At 43.9% G+C, this 20,449-nt stretch overlaps 1 long non-coding RNA gene across 1 annotated transcript; it reads left to right on the top strand.

Annotated features, from left to right (window-relative positions):
- Positions 1-3,605: 3,605 nt before the first annotated feature.
- Positions 3,606-5,886, top strand: LOC147726068 (uncharacterized). The gene is made up of 2 exons (XR_015309412.1): positions 3,606-3,741; positions 5,019-5,886. It is a non-coding gene; the product is annotated as an uncharacterized LOC147726068 (long non-coding RNA).
- Positions 5,887-20,449: the final 14,563 nt, after the last annotated feature.

Genomic DNA, 20,449 nt, shown 5'->3' with positions numbered 1-20,449 from the left:
TGCCATAACCACATAGCCATATGGATAAACAACTCATTAAAATGTAATGGTAAAAAAATGAAGTTATGTTGTTGGGGAAAAATCAGTTCTTATGTGGCCCTCAGCATTGACCTAGAAACCTGTGTGCTCTCGCACCCCAAAAGCTGAAGAATCGTGGCTTCCGTTTGGACAACACGTTGTTGATAAAGTCACAGGTTGTGAAATTGGCCGCAACATTTTGCCGTGTTGAAATGGCAGAAAAAAATCCCCGGGCTTCTTCTAATTCCAGCACAAAGAACAACTGTTCAGGCCCTCATCCTGTCTAGATTAGATAATTGCAATGTCCTTTATTTATGAATTCACGAAGCTTCTATGAGAAGGATGCAAGTGGTCCAAAGCTCGGCAGCCGGGCTGCCTTACATGCTCCCCAAAACTGAATGAGCCTCCTCTCCGTTGAGGGAGCTGCACTGGTCGAGAAGAGGATACAATTCAAGGTTCTGTGCTTTGTGCACAGAGCCAGATCAGGAGAGGGCCCTTGATATCGTCATAGTCTGGTGAGACTCCATCAACCGGCTTGTGCCCAATGATCTAGTGATCTTCCACTGTGCATAGTTCTGAAAGTGAAACAGACCCATATGAGGAGCCGTTCTTCTGCCTATTTGGGCCCAAAGCTCTGGAATGAATGGCAGCTTGCTTTGAGAAGGGGTACTTTACTTTCCGTTTTTTGGAAACAGCGGAAGACCTGGGGCCTCATTTATGAAAAGTGACGCATTGCTGCAAGAAAGCAGCTATGCGTCACTTTTCATTGTGCTCTCCTTGTGACACCAGTGATGCGTCATACTGACAGTACGACACATCATGTCGCAAGGAGTTACAGATACATTAGTATTTCTGATTGTCGTGTTCTATCTAGGACCCCGATCAGTATTGGGATCTATGCCCCTATACGGCTATTATCCATCCATACCCTATAATGGCATAAACGATCAGAGCCATATTTCAGAAACTCGCCTCTGCAGCTCATTACAGTATATGACACAGCAGAAGCCACTATCTAAGATTCCTAGATTACACACCGAGTTCTTTCAACAGATAAAACCCCCAGTAACCTGGGAAAGCCCCGCTTGCTATGTTTTGATTAGTAATAGAACTCTAATGAGCACTGTAAGAACGACCGGTTCTTAGTGACATCTTTATTGACGTCTTATGTCCAAAAACTTACATCAAACAAGGCACCTTCCAGGTATAAATATTACCAACGTTGCCTTAAGCAAACACAGCGATGGTGGTGATAGAGAATACAGGAGCAGAACAGCTGTCCCTTGCAGAGCCCAGCAGATGCGAGAAGCCCACGGATGCTGCCCCTCCTCCTCCTTGACGCGCTGAGAAAGACGCTGTCTTTTCTCCTGCCGAGAAAATCCAGCCCCGGCGTTTCCAGCCTACCCTTGCGGGTGACTGGGATATCGAGTCCTGAGAGGAGATACAAGACCTCCAACATTCTATTTCAGAGGTACAGTGTTGACTAAACCCTTAGAGAGAATTCTTGCAGCAAACTCTTGGCAAAACCAACTTAACTGAAACTGCTACTTACTTACTCCCTGCCACGTATTAGGCTTAGGTCAGGTACACTGGGGTAGGCGAAGTTAGAAGCACCAGTTGAGTACGTTAGCTAAATGTATATATGAATGTATATATTTTATTCATTTTAACCATTGTATGGCTAAGAAACCATATCAATGCTTTTACAGTATTATTTCGCAATCCTCCTTTTACTGTACGCACTTTTTATAATAACAAGTCTTGCATTTTTGGCAATTCATTTCTCTTGCATGACAAGAAAGACTGTTCAATAAATAATACCTTTTATTGAAAACGCCCGTCTCTCTATTCTCTGCATCCTGGTGAAAGTAATCTGCACAACTTACTGAGTGAAATGGCTGTCTATTGTTTCACACGACTCTAGAGATTGACTCTTATTCTAAGGAGCAAAGATGTCATGTTTATGTGGTTGTTGGAAAACTGAATCCCTTCTTGGCTAAGCCAGGGGAGCTGATCACTTCCTATTCACTCAAGAAAGTTTCCAGTGACCTCTGAGCTAGTTGGTACAAACCCAATTAAGTTTAGCATAGTCAGTAGAGACCTGGAAGACCGCACTTCTACGTCTACACTGCTATTTATGTTATTCCAATGCGCAGGGCCTATAGGGAAAATAGGAACTACACTACATGATGTATCTGTAATCGCAAAATTGACGCATTGTCACAAAACTCTTGCAACTCCAGCAATGGTTCATTTCACATGGGCAAATCCCATGATAAATGTGCCTCCGTCAGTCTTAAGCCTGCCATGAGGCAGGCATAAGATATGTACGCATTTGTGTCCTAAAAGTGGGGCAGTGAAATCTTATAGACTTCACTTCATTACTTCTACGACCCTTTCTTGCTTGGGAGCGCCCCCCCTGCATACATTATACCTGGGGCAGGTATAATGTGGTGCAGGGGTTTACAAAGAGACGCATCTACTTAGATGTGTCACTCTGTAAATATGGCGCAACATGGCACATTGTTTACGCCGCTGGTGCGTCACGAAAAATAACGCACTGGTGGCGCAAAAGTGACGCAAGTGCCATAAATAAATCCCCTGGTTGTTTTAGATGCACACTCTGGCTGCACTCCAACTTTCTTCATGCACAGGAAAACTCCAAGTGGGGGGATGTTGCGCTATAAAAGCTTCAATAATATTAATATGTTTTCAAGACTATTTCTCCCTCTGTAAGGTCAGCACATGCTCCACAGGAAAGTGGGATAATTTGTAAGACTTTTACAAGACATTTGCAAATAGAAAATGCATGTTGACAGCGGAATTAAATAGTGTCTTCCTCCCCAAGGTCATCGTTTTCAGGGTCAAAGTGAACCCTCTTCTCTGTTATTGTTATTGCTTCATCGAAGGGAGTGTAAAACAATCTTTGAACGGATAAAAAATAAAAATGATGAAGATACCAGAGCAGTAAGATGACGTCATATGGCCTTTTTGATCCCGAGGTGCAGACTGATGCTGACTCCTCCAAATATCCATTCACTCTACAGGTCCCCCTCCGGAGGAACTATTGTCCATTAAACGCAATTTATGGGCGGAAATCAGGAGGAATCGGTCTCTTTCTTTCATGAATAGCTTAAAAAGTCAGTATAATCTCAGCTGAGTTTGGGATAATTCAATAACCAATTGTGCTTTTATATTTGATTTCTTTGGAAGCATACCTGACAAATCTAATCCCTAAACTGATGTCAATCAGTGTGAGCAGAGGGTTCAGGCTTAGCTTTCCTTCCCGACTCGGTATACTCACCCTGGAAATGCCGACATTTAAACTCTTATCCACTTCATTTTCTTAAAACCCCTGAAGGAGTCTTTTTATCAACATATCCGTGATGCAAAGTACACGAGAAAGCCATTGTTGTGAACATTTCTTGTGAATAAAGCTTTGCGCAATCCTTATCTAAGGAAGATACCTCCGTTTCCCAGTAATGACACATGATCTAAGGGTGGAATGTGGCCACTCCTCTCCCTCCCACTCTCTGCCTTTCAGAGAGGGCTGAGAGAGTATAAAAGCACCCAGGTGTGGACAGAGAGACAGCTGCTGGTTCTCCCAGAGTGACCAAGACTGCCAGTGTGCTCTCAGCCTCAGAGACCACCTCCTGCTTCACCTGAGAGTGCCAGAGACAGCCAGGAGCACAGCCTGAGAGACAGCTGCTGCTTCATCCCACGGTGAGCAAAGACTGCCAGGGTGTCGTATTATATAATCATCGCATTTATATAGCGCTTAGTCCCCCTAATGAGGCGCTGATGCACTTTACCCCGAGCACCATGCTGTCCCCGAACCAAAGGCTAGTGGTTAATCAATTGTCAGTGATTATTGTTAGGTACTGGGATTAATGTAGGGTGCTCAGGCAAACTAGTCAATGCATTCATTCTAGTTTCTTTGTGGTAGATTAAATTAATAGAAAAGGATACAAGGAATTAAGTGGGGCTGGTAGGGACAGTGAAACTGTGTGTGCATGTGGATGGCCCTGAATTGCAGCACTTCGTCTTGGCATGTGAAATGCCAAGATGCAATCGATTGTAATGTCACCATTGTATTAAGTTTGACCCAGTGTTTGCCTGTCTGTATCAGAGTTCACATATGACGTAATGTGGCAGGAACCCGGATTCAAAGAAGAAGATAGTAAAAAAGAATGTAAAAAAACAAAAACTTTTTGTTTTGAAAAAACATTGATGGAGTCTGTACACTATGTCATTTAAATTGTTCTTATATCTCTTATGATGACTGATGGATGCTGAATTCTTGTCTTGCAATTCATCTAAGTAGTTGTGCCCCTGTGTGGAAGATTAAGTGACTGGTCTTCCAGATCCGTGCACCACCCTCTTTGTACTTGATAATCCACTAGATGACAGTGATAAGTGTGATTGTAGCTGCCTCAGTCTCTTCTTGCACATACTTTGACCCTTTTTATCAACTGCATTTCCCAAAGTCTATTACTGTAATTATTAAAAAACACTTGTGGCAAATACTCCACCCTATTTCAACAATCAGGTAATAAGGGCCTATATTGTTGTTATACCCTGTCTGACGGTTTTTAAGTAATCTATGGCCCTCGTTGTAAATTTAGGGCTAAAACAGAAAATAATAAAAAAAGGAAAATAGCTTACTGAAAAAATCCTATTAAAAAATGTGTTTCACCAAGCCTGCGGTGAAGGTTTTTTGAGGACCTGCGGAGGGCTTTGACCAGGCAAAAACCCTCCACCTGCTTTGGTTGTAATATTGCCTTGATATTCGTAATGCGCACACCTTTGTCAGTAAATGAGCAAAGCAGATTTAAAATCAATCTGTGAAATCAATTTCCCTCATCAATATTTCAGCAATGCCGCTGCTTCAGATTTCGATGTGTAGATTAACATGATCCTTCTTAAGGAAACAAGCCTGTGTCAATCACACGTCGACTGTCATTTCATATTAATCAGATGCACTTTTTTCACCTTTACAGAACGGCCTGCGAGTCCAGCTGCTGCTTCTCCTGAGAGATCCTCACAGCGCCTAGCACCAGAGTCTGCTGACGTTAAGCGCTTACAGAAAGGACCACCATGACCACAATCCACTTCTTCGCTCAGGAGGGCTGCCAGGGCGCATCTTCTGAGGTTGTCACACAAGACCTATCAGATTTGTCGTCAATTGGATTCCTGAAGCGGGTCAAGTCAATGAGAGTGAGTGGAAACCCCTGCGTCGTCTTTAAAGGGAAGGACTTCCAGGGGAACTTCGAGCTCTTCCGGGAGGGGGATCACGACTCCCTCGGAGACTTTTCCAAAGAGATCTCCTCAGTGCGGGTGGTGAAGGGGGGGCTGGGAGATCCAGAAATCACCGTCTACGAGCACGTCAATTATAGGGGCAAAAGTGTCACCCTAACATCGGCGACCCCAAGCCTGAAGCCTTTTGAAATGAATGGCATGCTCTCTTCTCACCAAGTTAAGAAGGGAGCCTGGCGGATCTACGAGAAAGAAGACTACGAGGGCGCCTGCATCGTGGCCCTGGCCGGAGACGACCAACCCAACTATTGCGGCATCGGCTCCCTGAAGCCTTACAGAGACTTACTAAGTGGGATGAAAGGTAATTGAGAAAGAGTTTCGAGGGCGTGCCCTGATTGGCCGGCTCCATGTGTCTGTCATTCACTCGACTTCACACGTTCACAGAGAGACATTAATCAGCATATCTTCTCCACTGATTCCACTAATAAAGCTTTTTTCCCCAATCACTCTCTCTTCATCTATTTACCTGAACAGCAACACAAGGTGTGCTCGCCTCTGCTTCACCTGTTTCAATCCTCTGCATGAAATAAAGCAGCACTCACAAATATCTACCTCTGATGGTGTCTGTGTGGTCTGTACAGTCTCCTGAACTGCAGCCCACTGCAGAAAGACGTGTGTTTTGCTGCACACTGAAACTGTGCTGTCTCCGCCTGGGGCCACAGCTTACCTGACTGGGGTGAAATGGGGAAGGTGGATATAAAAGCTTAGCTACAGCTGCGTCCTCAAAGGGAAGGTGCATTCTTAGCACGGCCATTAGGGAGTTCCCTGAAAAAATACAATGACCACCACCACTCCAATGTAGGTTGTAATCTCTTCTGTGTTGTATGAGAGAGGTTTGTTGGCGAATGAGGGATTGAGGTAGAATAGACACACACGCAGACGCACACACAACCACACACACACACACACGCACACACACATACCCGTCCAATCCAAACCTAACACAAATGCACTCACTTTTTTTTACTGGCCGACGACATGGCTGCACTGCCCCCTTTTTCCTCTCTCCTACTCCTTCCCTTACATATTTTGTCCAATCTCAACAGCAGGCTCACTGAATGTGGTTGCATTACATCCCCAGAACATCAACACACAAAGAACTAGTACATATGAGGTGCATACATTTATTACCTTGACTGTCAAACCCACACAAGCTCTTCACAATTCTTAAGGACAAAGCCATCGAATGTACTCAGTGCACATAGCTCCTGATCAAGGCACACAGCCAACTCACAGAAATCTTTATACACACACACCAAGCTCTCCCTTTTTAAGTAGAACTAAGGCCCACGTTCTACCACTTCCAGGCTACACTCGCCTGATCGACTCATCACATCCAGCGCAGGTGTACAGAGCCCGGGACACGAGCCCTAAAGACATTGGGCCTCATTTATGAAAAGTGACGCATCGCTGCGTGAAAACAGCGATGCGTCACTTTTCATTGCGCCCTCCTTGCGACACCAATGATGCGTCATATTTACAGTATGACTAGGCTGTGGGGTTTTAGGTTTAAACCTATAATAACTGATAAAACCCCACTGAAAGAAAAATAGCCCTCACCAGTGAAAACATATAAACACTGAAAAAACACCTGGACAACCACAAACTAAATGCTATTCAAAGAAAGGAAAAAGAGAGTGAAAGAGTAATTTTTTTCTTCCTGAAGGGGTCAATACAATGTAACTTTGTTATACAAGCTAGCAGTAACATTATTCTGCTTGAGTTTTATTCTTTAGAGATGCCAATAAAATATAGTTTCTTCTTCCTTTTACTTTTTCAGTTTTGTGGCCTGTGGTCTACATATGCAAGGTTTAGTTTTATGTTTTAGGTCTAGTTTAATTATTTTATAAACTATAGAGAATCAGGAAATATCAAACTCATATTTGATATTTTGGCTGCATTTGATTCTTTCACTGATAGGTAAAATGGCTGGTTTCATAAAAAGCTTTCCTAATATGTGTCATCACATTTACCCACAGAGAATGGGTAAAAACCCTTAATACATCTGGCCATAGTTTCTAGTGGGTCAGTATTGATAGTAGGTGAATTGCCAACACCTCAGGCTTTAAACATTTAATGCAAGGTATAGTGACAAGTATATAGATCACCAAGCATCTGGGATAGTGGTGAAAACAGGTCACCAGACTTTTGGAAAACATGGAACGCAGTCTCACTTGTAATGCTCTGCAAAAAAGTTCTTTCCAAGTTTAACAAAGATTGGAGTGATATTGTTTGTATTTGCAGTGATTCAGCTACGTATATAAAAAAAGTTGTGTGATGACCTGTCAAAATTGATAACCGAGCTGAAGTGATTCCCTGTAGGAGATTCTTGCCACCTGTTTGATGGTATGCTGAAAGCATCTTTACAATCTTCAGAGTCAATGAGGGATGCTATTGACTTTTTAGACCATTCTGGTGCACTGTTTTCTTATGCACAGGAACTAAAATGCAAATATTTATAATTTTGTGCTTTAATGTGGCATCAAAGAAAGAGTCATCCCAACTGTGTCCCTTAGCTGATGGTTCTCAGCCCATGGGGCTATGAATGCTGAGAGGGCCTTTTCACAGAAGTTTACATGGGAAGGAAAGAGCAAGCACACATGACCCAAAGACTCACTGAAGAAGTATTGTATGGTGTACTACAATAAGATTCATTTGCAAAAATCTATTTGGACCTCATATACGCTATAAGTACACTGTCTATATACCATGTTCTGCCAGTGCAGAAATCAAGCAATAATAAAAGCAAAACGTTCCATAAACACCGGAAAAACACTTTTTCTGCTGTTTTTAGTGGCGCGAAAATGTGTAACCACTGAGAACAACTGTTTTTTAAGATATTGAAAACACTGGAAAAAACCCCACCAGAATTTACCAAAAATAGAAACTGAAAACAGGAAAGCCTAAGTATGACGTATTATTGAGCAAGGAGTTACAGATACGTCAGTATTTCCGGCGTATCTGTATGGCGCAAAAGTGACGCATTGCTGGAGTGTGTCACAAAAGTGACGCAACTCCAGCAATGTGTCCTTTCACATGTGAAAGGGCCTGCGTCAGTCTTACACCTGCTGTTAGGCAGGCGTAAGAAATTGACTGCATCACTTCTATGACCTTTTCTTGCATCAGAACGCCCCCTTGCATACATTATACCTGGCGCAGGTATAATGTGGCGCAGGAGTTTACAAAGTGACGCATCTACCTAGATGCGTCACTTTGTAAATATGTTGCAACAAGGCACAGTTTTTACGCTGCTGGTGGCTCACAAAAAGTGACGCACCAGCGGCGTAAAAGTGACGCATAGCCTCATAAATGAGGCCCATTGGGTATATGTACATGAAAAAAGCTCAGTGTGGTGCCCCAAGCACTTTCACTGCCCTGATCTGTGTCGTTTTCAAAACACAGGGATGCGCTGTATTAACTAGTATATGGCATATCCCTGTGCTTACCCCTGCGCCAACAATAAAAAAGCTGCCTAGCACCAATGCGGGCACCCTTGCACCGTGACAAAAGAGTGCCTGCAATGCAGGGATGATTGTTTTTGTGAAGGAAGGGACACCTATCTTCACAAAAACAATCATTACTGGCTTTTTCCTCCTTCTATATGTGTTGCAGAATGCCGCAGAAGTACAAAAAACAAACAACTAGAACAAAATAATTATTTCTCCTAGTTGCGCCACTCAAATGCCTTCTTCTAAAATGAGTTTGTCTTTGGCGCTGCCTCAAATTTACATATCCTTATAAATCTAGAGCAGTGTGTTGGAGACATGGGTGTTACTGGGAAAACCCACAGCAACACTTATGCACGTCCCTTTGCTGAAGAAAACTGCTTTGCAGGGGGCCATATTTACAAGGCTGTGTTACTCCAAGCTAAGTGGCTTAACGAGGCCTTGTAAATATGAGCTAGCAAAGAGCACTACCAGAGCGTAAAAAAAGTGTCTTTCCAGTGGTGCTAGGGGCTTGTAAATATGCCCATTGTGTCATCGAGGAACTTGAAGTACTACACAACTTGAAATAACAACAGCTCACAATGTCATTATTTATACACAGGCATTACTTTCACTGATCTCACTGTACATTTTAACTAGACCCGGGCAAAATTTCTTTTACAAAGGAGCAATCGTAGTAATTTCAGTAATTACGCATTAGTCTGGTGAGGCGAAAATTCTGAAAATCAATCGATTATGCCACCTTGAGTGACTGAGAGTAATTTGGATCACAAATTCTACCACAGCACCAATAAACTAACTGAGAGGGACTGGCTGCTGACTTCTGATGTTAGTGTACTGTAGGATTTAGTACTATTTTGTTTGTACAAAATGTACCCTTTGGTCTATTTTGGATACAGGAGTGCATCTTACACATTTGCTACAGAGAATTATACGAGTTACAACCACCTCTAATTTTAAAATTCACACCTAACTGACACCCATTCGCATACAGGTTTCAACAGAGAGGGCTACTCCAAATCATTACTACCAGTTGGAGCTGCAAGAAGTGGCACTTAGGGCCTGATTTAGTTGCTGGCGTTCGGCATTAAGGAAAATGCTGACAACCAGGGGGCATCCCGACTGCCATATCCTTATGTCACCCAGGGTCAGGCGGGTTGCCTGCGGCACAGTCTTGGCAGCAGAATGCTGCGGCTCCGGTTAAGAGCTGCAGCCAATTTCACTCATGCTAAAAACCATCTAGGTGGTCAGGTGCACAGTTTCCCTCTAGCACGGTCTGCAGGAGCAACAGAGCGCGCAACTTTGCAGTTGGCATGGGGGCACACATAGGTGTCAACCTGATGGCGGTGCCTATGCTGGCATTACCACCATTAACTGCCGCTCTCCCCACCCCTACTGCCCAATGAGGTGGAACACTCTAGTGAAATAACATTAAAATAATGCTCTTTGTATGAGCTGCCGGGACACATGGTTCTATCCTGTGTCACACTGTATCTTCACACCGTCAAATGGTAAAGAGCTGCTATTTCAGTGAGCACAAACTGAGCTGGACACTCCTGTACAGAGAGGGCTTGCAGCTTCTGTGTTGGGGCTTCACACAGTGCAAATCATACCAGTATCACAAGCTCCCCAGATTCGTCTTCAAAAACGCTTATGTACCTGCTTTTGGGCAGGCACAGAGGGGGTTCAAAAAGTCCAGTTGGTCAATAAATACGCTTTCAACACGTCCACAAGTATTTCTGAAATTCCGGGGGCAGATTTACTAGGATTTTGCATCAATGTTGCATTGTTTTTGTGAATTAAAATAATTTTTGGGATATATTAAGCCATGCAAATCCACTTTGCTTGTCTTGGCGTGGTCTTGACATTCATGGAGTTACAAAAGCTAGTAAACCTCGCAATGAGTCAAATGCTATGCCTTCCACAGAGAGATGTAATGAGCAGAAATATGTTTATTTCTTCTATGTGTGATGCATTCTGCAACACACATAAAAAGGGTAGAATGTCTCTAAGGATTGTTTCTCTTCAGAAAGGTGTCGTTTCCTGCACAAAAACAGTCCTTTCCATAATGTAGGCAACCTTCCACCATGGTGCAAGGGTGCCTGCGTTGGCGCTAGGTAAGCTCAAGTGCGCCAGCTCTCACGCATTCATGCAACGTCGCAGAAGAACTTGCTTTCCTGAACTGCGTTGCGTGAATTCTTAATAAATCCGCCCGTGCTTAACTGGCATTGATAGACCAAAACTGTTCACCAGACCCTCTCCAAGGGCAGGGGCTAAAAGCAAATTCAGGAGCTAGTCTTATAGGTTTACTAAGTCAACCTTTCTTCTATTGTGTTGGATAATTGTTTTCCAATGACTATTTCTCTACATTTGGCCTTACTTTTATGGTACTAGTCGTCCAAATCTTGATTATGTTGGTACACATTCTCCCACTGGATTTTTCACTTCCCTCCAATCATGGTCATCAGTCAATCAACTAGCAGTAGAGATGATTAAAGAGGACTCTGGAGTTCGCTGAGCAATGTGGAACAGACTGTCTGGGTCCATCCTCTAGGACCTGGGCTCCACAGTATTAGCACTTTTCAATGGCCTTGCTGCTTCTGTATTCACCATACACCACAGTTTCAGGAATGCCGCACAGGTGCGGAAGAACTCATTTCCACAAATTTGCTTTATGCTGACATTGGACTGACTGACCCAGTAACGCCAGTGCCTCAAAGACTTCAACTAGAAAGGAACTGCCCCCAGTAATTATAGAGATAGCACATATACAGATAGGCAAACTGAGAGACAGAACATTAACCCCTATGGTCCACAATCCCGTTCACTTCTAATGATACCCAAATCTTTGATGATGCCAGGACCTGGGTTAGGGGCAAGCATCTTGACAGAAGGTCTTCAATACCATAGTGGCATTGGAGATCTGCCATCACAAACGTGGGACAAGTAGATAGAGCCCTCAAAGTAGAGGGACTATTTCTAGAACTGGCATACAAAATTTTCCTGACTCCCTGGGGTTTTCTCCCAGCTTGTGGGGGTAATTTCGAAAGATTACTGTAAGGGTCCCCACCCATGACTTGGATGGGACCCTTATGATATAGTTGAGAGGAAGGGGGATGCTACCTACAAGGTGGACCTCAAGAACACCAGACACCCCATAAAAGCCTCCATATCAATTGTCTCTCGCTGTACTTTGAGAGGTCTGATGTCACCATGTTGTACCTCTCCCTGCCCTCTTATCATCAAAACAGAAAAAAGGTCAGTGGAGGGTGACAACAACTCCCCTATCCTGACCCCAGAACAGCAGGGGGACTGCCGCCAATTGTTGGAGCAATTTACCTCTCTGTTTTCCCACACTCCTGGGCTTACACATTTGTGTACCCATGGCCTTGATACAGACCTCACTATCAAGGCCAGTAAGTGCCAGATAGGGCAGAGATCTGTGAACCCGAGGGATCCTCCCTCAGCCCGACGCTGTTCAACATTTACATGGCCCCGCTCGCACACGTATCATGACAGCATGACCTCAAGATAATCTCCTACGCCGACGACACTCAGCTGATTTTCTCCCTCACCAAGGACCACATCACCGCCAATACGAACCTCCACAAAGGAATGACGGCCGTCGCCGACTGGATGAAGACCAGCCATCTGAAGCTGAACTCGGACAAGACGGAGGTCCTCATCCTCGGCTCCAACCCTTCAGCCTGGGACGACTCCTGGTGGCCGACGGCACAGGGGGCAGCCCTGACACCCACCGACCATGCACGCAACCTGGGAATCATCCTCAGCTCAATGCTCTCAATGACCAAGCAAGTCAACGCCATCTCCTCCTCCTGCTTCAACACCCTCCACATGCTCCACGAGATCTACAGATGGATCCCGACAGATACAAGAAAGACAGTCACCCATGCCCTCGTCAGCATCAGACTCGACTACGGAAACGCCCTCTACGCGGGAGCCCCGACCAAGCTCATCAAACGACTACAACGCATCCAAAACCCCTCGGCACGACTGATCCTCGATGTACCACGCCACAGCCACATCAACCCCCACCTGAGAAACCTGCACTGGCTCCCCGTCAACAAGAGGATATCCTTCAAGCTCCTCACCCACGCACACAAGGCACTCCACAAGACTGGCCCAGACTACCTCAACAGACGGCTCTCCTTCTACATCCCCAACCGCCAGCTATGCTCCGCCGACCTCTCACTCGCCACCATCCCGCGCATCTGAAGAACCACCACCGGTGGGAGATCCTACTCCCACCTCGCTGCCAAGACATGGAACACCCTCCCACTGAGCCTACGACAGACCAAAGACCTGCTGACCTTCAGGAGGATACTCAAGACCTGGCTGTTCGATCAGTAGCGCCCCCCCAGCGCCTTGAGACCCTGGCGGATATGTAGTGCACTTTACAAATGATTGATTGATTGATTGATTGATTGATTGATTGATTGATTGGGACACTTGGGGGACCTTGCAGGTAGGTGTAAGGTTCAGCCCCTCCAGACCAAAATAGAGACCTTCCTGAGCTGGGAACCTCCAAAAAAAACTCACTGAGGTTATGGCCTTGCTGTGTGTCACATATTATTTCAAGGTTTGTTAAGGGATATGACTTTTCGTTGTTGCCCCCTTAACTGAGCTGACTTCTAAGAACCTGCCTAGTAAGGTGATCTGGACAGAGGCTTGCCAGAAAGCCTTTGACTCCCTAAAACAGGTCATGTGCACATCCACTTTGTTCAAGGACCCTGACTTTACCAGGCAATTCGTACAACAAACAGATGCTTCAGAGTACATAATAGGCACAATTCTTTTCACAGCTTAATGAGGGCCTACACCAACCTGTAGCTTTCATCTCTAGGAGGTTACTTCCCAGGGAACGGAGGTGGAGTGCTATTGAGAGAGAAGCCTTTGCTGTGGTCTGACCAATATTTGTTGGGGACTCACTTCCTCACTTCAAGGTTCAGACCTACCACATGCCCCCCAGGTGGCTTATGCAAATGAGGGGTGAGAGCCCAAAATTGTTGAGGTGATCCATCTCCCTACGGGAAATGGACTTTACTCTGGGACATAAACCTAGGTCAGACCATGCTTATTTTGATGGCGTCTTCAGGTTCTTTCAGCTTAGTGATGAGCACTCCCAAGAGGTTGAGAACTACCAGGTGGTTGAGTACCTCTGCCTACTTTCGGCTGGGGGGATACATGTTAGATCTGTGAGCCTTAAGGTAATCTTCCTCCAAAACGTTTGCCTGTTTGCCTCTAATTGTGCTGGAGTTTTGCATCTGTTGGCCTTAGGACTCTCTGCAATTCACAATTTCTAACCAATACTAAACTACTTGTGCTCACTCCCCTAAACATGGCTCGATTTCCATATACCTAATTGGCATATTTATATTACCTCTAAGGGGCCAGATGTACGACCATTTTTTGCTGCCGCAAACAGGTGATCCTTCCATTTGCAACCGCAAAAAAGGGTAATTGCATGTACTAATGCTATTTTACGAGTCACTGACTCGCAAAATAGCATTTTCAACTCCCGCTATTAGGAAGGGCCATCCCTTCCTAATAGCGAGTCACCATGCCATGCATAAATGTTTTGCGACCAAATTAGCAGCCGCAAAATACTCACAGTTTACCACCTACTTCAAGTAGGTGGTAAACCACTTGCGAACGGGAAGTGGTCCCCAGGAGACCCCTTCCCCTTTGTTAGTAGGTGAGAAAATATTTTTAAGAACAGGCAATGGTCCTGGGGAAATGAAACTGAAAAGTGTAATTTTTCTTTTTTAAATGTATCCCATTTTCCTCTAAGGAAAAGGGGCCACATAGAAAACAAGCATTTGCAATGCAATAGGTCTCGCATTAGGAAAGTTTGAGCTATTGGAATTGTAAATGACAAATTTTTTAGTTAGGTTTTGTTTTTGAAAATAGCAAAATTAATAGTTTTGTCATTTACAATGCCAATAGTTATAATTTTCGCAAATGTGACACATATAGCACTTGTAATGCAATATGTGTTGTATTTACATGACTTACATGTATTGATATTACAAATAACAATGGCTTTTATTTTTTTTTTACATAATTAATACTTAAATAAAAGGTATTGTAATTTATAATGGCAATAGCTTAAACTTTTGTAAATAACTTGTGAAGATTATGTTCTGTGTGTTTTATTGTTACAAAAGTCCTAAAACAGAAGTGAAATATTAACATGTTTTTGTTACATTTGTAATAAAGCTTGAAACATTGAGAGAACATATTTGAATTAGTTGTTGAATGGTTGCACAGATTGATGTTGTGGTGGCGAATGAGTGATGCGGGGTGAGGATGTGTTTGGGTGAGAGGGTGTGTGAGGGTGAGAGGGTGTGAGGGTGAGGGGGTGTGAGGGTGGGTGAGAGGTGTTGAGAGGGGGTGAGAGTGAGTGAGGGTGTGTGTGTGTGAGGGTGAGGGGGTGTGTGAGGGTGAAGGAGTGTGTGCACCAGGACATAAAGACGCCACCAGCACCGTCCTATCCAACATGGTCCTGCTTTCACACGAGCAGCAGGGGTAACATTAAGAAAATCATGGTCCCCTTCAAAAATGCTGCTCAAGCTGGAATGTTTGCAAGGCTAAAGTTGTTGGCTTGAGTTCTTCACTTCTGCCACCTATCGCCAGATTAATCAATACCTCCATATACCAAGCATGAGAGCATCATTCCCATCTTTAAGAAACATTCGCCAGTGTTTCCTAATATCTCCGACTATAGATACACTTCTGGCTCACTCTGTATTGCCAAGGTGCCCTGCCACAGTTGTCGCCTGCCAATATGTTTCTCACTTTGAATTGAATAGCCTCCTCAGAGAACTCGGAGTCAGGCTTAAATGTAAGGGAAGCATGTATGTTGGGTATCACCAGCGACGTTCTAAAGAAAAGTAGAGAGACTTTTGTTAAGGGGACTGTGATCGCCGAACACATAGGAGATGCGGGTCCACTAGGGCCCACCGTGAATAACAGGGGCTTGATGTGCTCGATAGATCAGACCAATGGCCAGAGAATGGATGATGGTGTATCAAGGCCACACCGTCCCTTCTACCAAGCTTCCCATTCTTTGGCGGGATGTAGCGGTTGGAGGGTGAGTCGAGTCACCGGTTCAATAAGGCATAGCGGTATGGTCAAACCAAGCCACAGTGATTGCAGGCAGGTGAAGCAAATGATCGGAAATGAGGTCGGGAATATGTATCGAGTAAGGCATGAACAAGGGGTGGAGGAGTTAGAGGATAGTATACATAACCTTTAAGTTATCAATGTAGTTTCCTGCTGTTCATGCTATATTCATTATCAATTTTGCCTGCCTGCCTATACACATTCCAAAAAAAATAGGTGTTGACATAGCAAGATTAACTTAATTTAATTGTTTGGTCGTTTAACCCACACGAGTGAAAGCAAAAAAAAATACGTTTTCTGCCATATGTTCGCCATAAGAACGTCTTCCTCAAATCCGCAGCACTGAAGTACGATTAAATGAATACCTGACATGTGGCTGGCACCGATTAAGAACTACTAGCGCAGTAGCTTGTCATTACACCAGTTCTATTTATGACGATGCCCCCGAGTTTAGAATTGTACACGCAGAAAGGATAAATCTTTGTGAATGAATAAACTCCACACTTAACTGTAAAACATAATAATTGTCAGGTCGGTTACAGGAACAACGTTATTAACTTAATAAATCTGTCCGTGCTTTTATTTATGCTGGTGTTTTACATGATCGAAACCGGATAGAAACAAGCATGGCGCGTGCTGCAGTCCGCCGCCGGCCTGCGACCAGGAAGTCAGGCAGGCCGGGCGGGACAACCGGAAACAGGAAGTAGGAGGGCGGGAGCCTACCCCGCCTCCCACGGAAGAGCCGCGATTGTTTTGAGCACCGGAGCAGGCAGGAGCCTACCCTGCGCCCCGGTGCCGAAGAAGGAAGGAAGAGTCCTGCTGCCGGTGAGAGCCGAGGAAGCCGGTGAGTGGGGCTTCGCCTTGTTGCTGGGCTGCGAGGGCGGGGGGGCATGTGTGTGCGCGCACGCGTGTGCGGCGGCGGGCTGTGTATATGTGTGAGCGTGCGTGTGTGTGTATGTGTCTTGGAGTCTGTGTGTATGTGCGTGTGTGTGTGTGTGTGTGTGTGTGTGACTGTGGGGGGGTTGCCTGTCTGGGTGCCTGCGGGTCCGTGTAAGTGTAAATGCGTGTGCATGCATGCGCGTTAGGCTGACTTGCTGGGAGTATGGGAGGGAAGTGCACGGCGCGGCGCAGGAAGGAACGTGCGCGTTCGCGCAGCCAAATCCGCCTGCTAAAGCTCGTGACAGTTTCTTGTCCCTCATTCCCCGGCATCGGATAGCTATAAGTCTCCGCCCTGGACGCATCCTTCAGAACTGCTTTATTTAAAATCAGTCCCAGACATAGCGGTCTGCTGACCCCAGCAGGCCACCATCCCTGGGAGTGCTAGCCATTCCTAATGGGGTCACAAATTGCGACAGCCTCATTAATATTCATGAGGCATGCAATTTGCGACTCCATTAGGAATTGCTAACAGTGTCTAAGACATTGTTATACATCCCAATTTGCGAGTCGCAAGTTGCGTGTTACATATGCAACGCAATTTGTGAGTCGCAAATTAGTGGGGCGTACATCTGGCCCTAAGTCACTTGTAGAGTGGTATACCATATACCCAGTACCTAGGGCCTGTAAATTTAATGCTACCAGTGAGCCTGCAGCACTTATTGTGCCACACACCTATGGAGCACTCTAGAACTTGTTCCAGGCCTGCCATTGCAATCCGAATGCAGTTTCATCTGCCATGTTGACTTGTTATTTAAACCCAGTTGCCAAGTTTTCAATTCTCTTTTTCTTACTAATAAATCACCCCTAATGTGGGCCCTAGGTAGCCCATAGGGCAGGGTGCTGTGCAATCAAAAGATGAGATATGTACTATTAAGTTTTACATATTCTAGTAGTTAAAACCTCCTACATTTGTTTTCACTACTGTGAGGCCTATCATTCATGTAGGACAACATTTATTTATTTATTTATTTAGTGTCTTATAGAGTGCAAACGTGACCCTTTAGTATATCAGAGCGCTTTATTGAAATATAGTGATTTTAGTAGAGATAGTAGCAAGCAATCATACCAAACACTTGAGTGAAGCATTAAATTCAAAAGCAGGAAAAAAGCATATGGGCATACAATAAACTCTGCCCCTGAAGGGTTACATCGTAATACAGTTTTTGCATTTGAATAAACACCATAAAAGATATAATAATTTACAGTCAAACTTTGCATCAGCATCAGTAAGTTCTGTTGTAAGATTCTCTGAAAGAGGGTTTTACAGTTCCCAATGAGCTTAATTTTAGAAGTCCGTTAGGGCTAGTGGGTTATGTACCTGAAAGGAGCGGTTGATAATCGCTAAGCAACTGTTCCGTATTTGCTCCGAAGGGAGTCATGAAAGGAATTTGCCCATTATAAAAATCTTAGCTTCCTTCTTGAATCTTGAGATGGTCGGGATTCTTCCAATGTTTGGCGGTAGCGAATTCCAGATTCTAAGAGAGGCGCTTGAGAAAGTTTTCTTCTTTAGGAAGATTGGTGGTTTCAGCACCATATCCCTAGCACTTCGGGAGTACCTGCCTCCTCCGGATAGCACCATTTTTTTTAGCAAACACAAAGGTGGTTTAGGATGTAATGCTTTGAGTGTGATACAGGCCAGTTTGAGTTGGATTTTGGCTTAGTAAGGTTGTCAGTTCTGAGCCTTCACGTGTGGAGAGATGTGGTCAATTTTTTTTAATGTAAATATATGTTTATCTGCATACATTTGGAAATAGATGTTGGCGAGATGAAGTCTTTCAGTTAGTGGTTACATTTAGAGGTTAAATAGAGTTGGGAATAGAGTTGAGCCTTGCGGTACTCCAATCATAATAGGCGACGACGATGATAGTTTTTTTATTAACTAAATATCTTTGTGTTCGGTTCCACAAGAAAGATTTAAACCATTAGAAAACGTTTCCCGCTAATCCCATCCTGTTTTCGAGTCGATATAGTAATTTCTCATGGTTAATTGTGTCGAACACCAAAGATAGGTCCAGAAGAATTTAGAGACAAGTTTTGTCTTGGTCTAGTGCTTGTAAGGTGTCATCCATGAAGTATAGTAGTTTCCGTACTGTGATCTGGACTGAAGCCCTATTGGCATTCGTTTAGCAGATTACATTTAGCAATGTGTTGGCTAAATTGTTGTTGCACACATTTTTCTAGCACTTTCGTTAGTAGTGGAATATATGATACTGGTCTGAAATTACCCGGGCCAGAAGAGTTCATTGTTGTTTTTTTTAAAGATGGGGATGACTTGAGAGAGTCAGGTATGGAACATTGTGCCAAGAATTTTTTGATTATCGCGGTTCAGATGAGTATGATAAATTGGCTGGCTGATGACATACACCTTGAAGGGAGAGGGTCATTGAAGTGGTAATTTGGATTTTTGGACGACAGGATTTTGGAGATGTTTTTGTCATCAGACAAAATGAAGGTTGATCATTGAGCTTCAGTTTTTGGTACTGCCTGATAAGTGTGTGTTGATTCATCGATTTGTGCAGACGTCAGGTGAGGCAGGTTGTTAGCAGCAGTTTTCAGCTAATTTCCCAGTGAATTGCCTTTGGCTGAAAAGAAAGATGAGAACTCTTTAACAGTTTATTAGTGATTTTGTGGCTTCTTTAGAGGATTTGGCCAATTTGTTTGATTGTTGTTTTACCATTTCAAAGAGCTTACAAGGTGTATTTTTAGCTTTATCCAGCTCCAATACATAAAATTCCTTTTTTGATTTGCGAATGCTTTTTCTGTATGTTTTTTTAGTTTTTCTTTTAGCTGGGGGGATGAGAGGTGTTGCCTCCATTACTGTTCAGTTAGTCTCAGATTTCTCCTTGTTTTATTTAGGGAACAATTGAACCAAGGTTCTTGGGCCAGATTCACAAAAGTAATCTGAGACAAAATCCTAACTTTACGACTTTCGGTATTCACAAAAGGCATTTAGGAGTAGTAAAGTTAGGATTCCTAACTTTACTATTCCTAAACTGAGACAAAACCCTAACTTTACGGCTTTCAGTATTCACAAAAGGCATTTAGGAGTAGTAAAGTAAGGAGTCCTTTGCTACTCCCCAATGCATTTTGTGAACACGGAAAGTCATAAAGTTAGGATTTAGTCTCAATTTAGGAGTAGTAACGTTAGGAATCCTAACTTTACTACTCCTAAATGCCTTTTTTGAATACCGAAAGTCGTAAAGTTAGGATTTTGTCTCAGTTTAGGAATAGTAAAGTTAGTAATCCACACTTTACTACACCTAAATGCCTTTTGTGAATACTTAAAGTCATAAAATTAGGATTTTGTCTCCGATTACTTTTGTTAATCAGGCCCACTGTCTTTATCCTTGATACTTTTCAATTTTAACGGAGCTAATGAATTGATTATATCTGACATTTTTTAGTTATAGCGCTTCGTAAATTCGCTGGCGTATGTTAACTTAGAGGGTGAGGGAATATCCTTCTCGCAACGTGCTGCTAGTTTCTCTTCGTCTCCCTAATCCATAGCTCCGTTTTCACTGATAGTGCCAGTCTTTTCTTAATTAAACCTGGTATTAGGAAGGTAATAATGTCGTTGTCTGACC

This window comes from Lissotriton vulgaris, chromosome 3_1 (genome assembly GCF_964263255.1).
Source record: "Lissotriton vulgaris chromosome 3_1, aLisVul1.2, whole genome shotgun sequence".
Taxonomy (NCBI): Eukaryota; Metazoa; Chordata; class Amphibia; order Caudata; family Salamandridae; genus Lissotriton; species Lissotriton vulgaris.
Note: the sequence above shows the minus strand (reverse complement) of the source record. Positions and strands in the feature narration are given on the sequence as shown.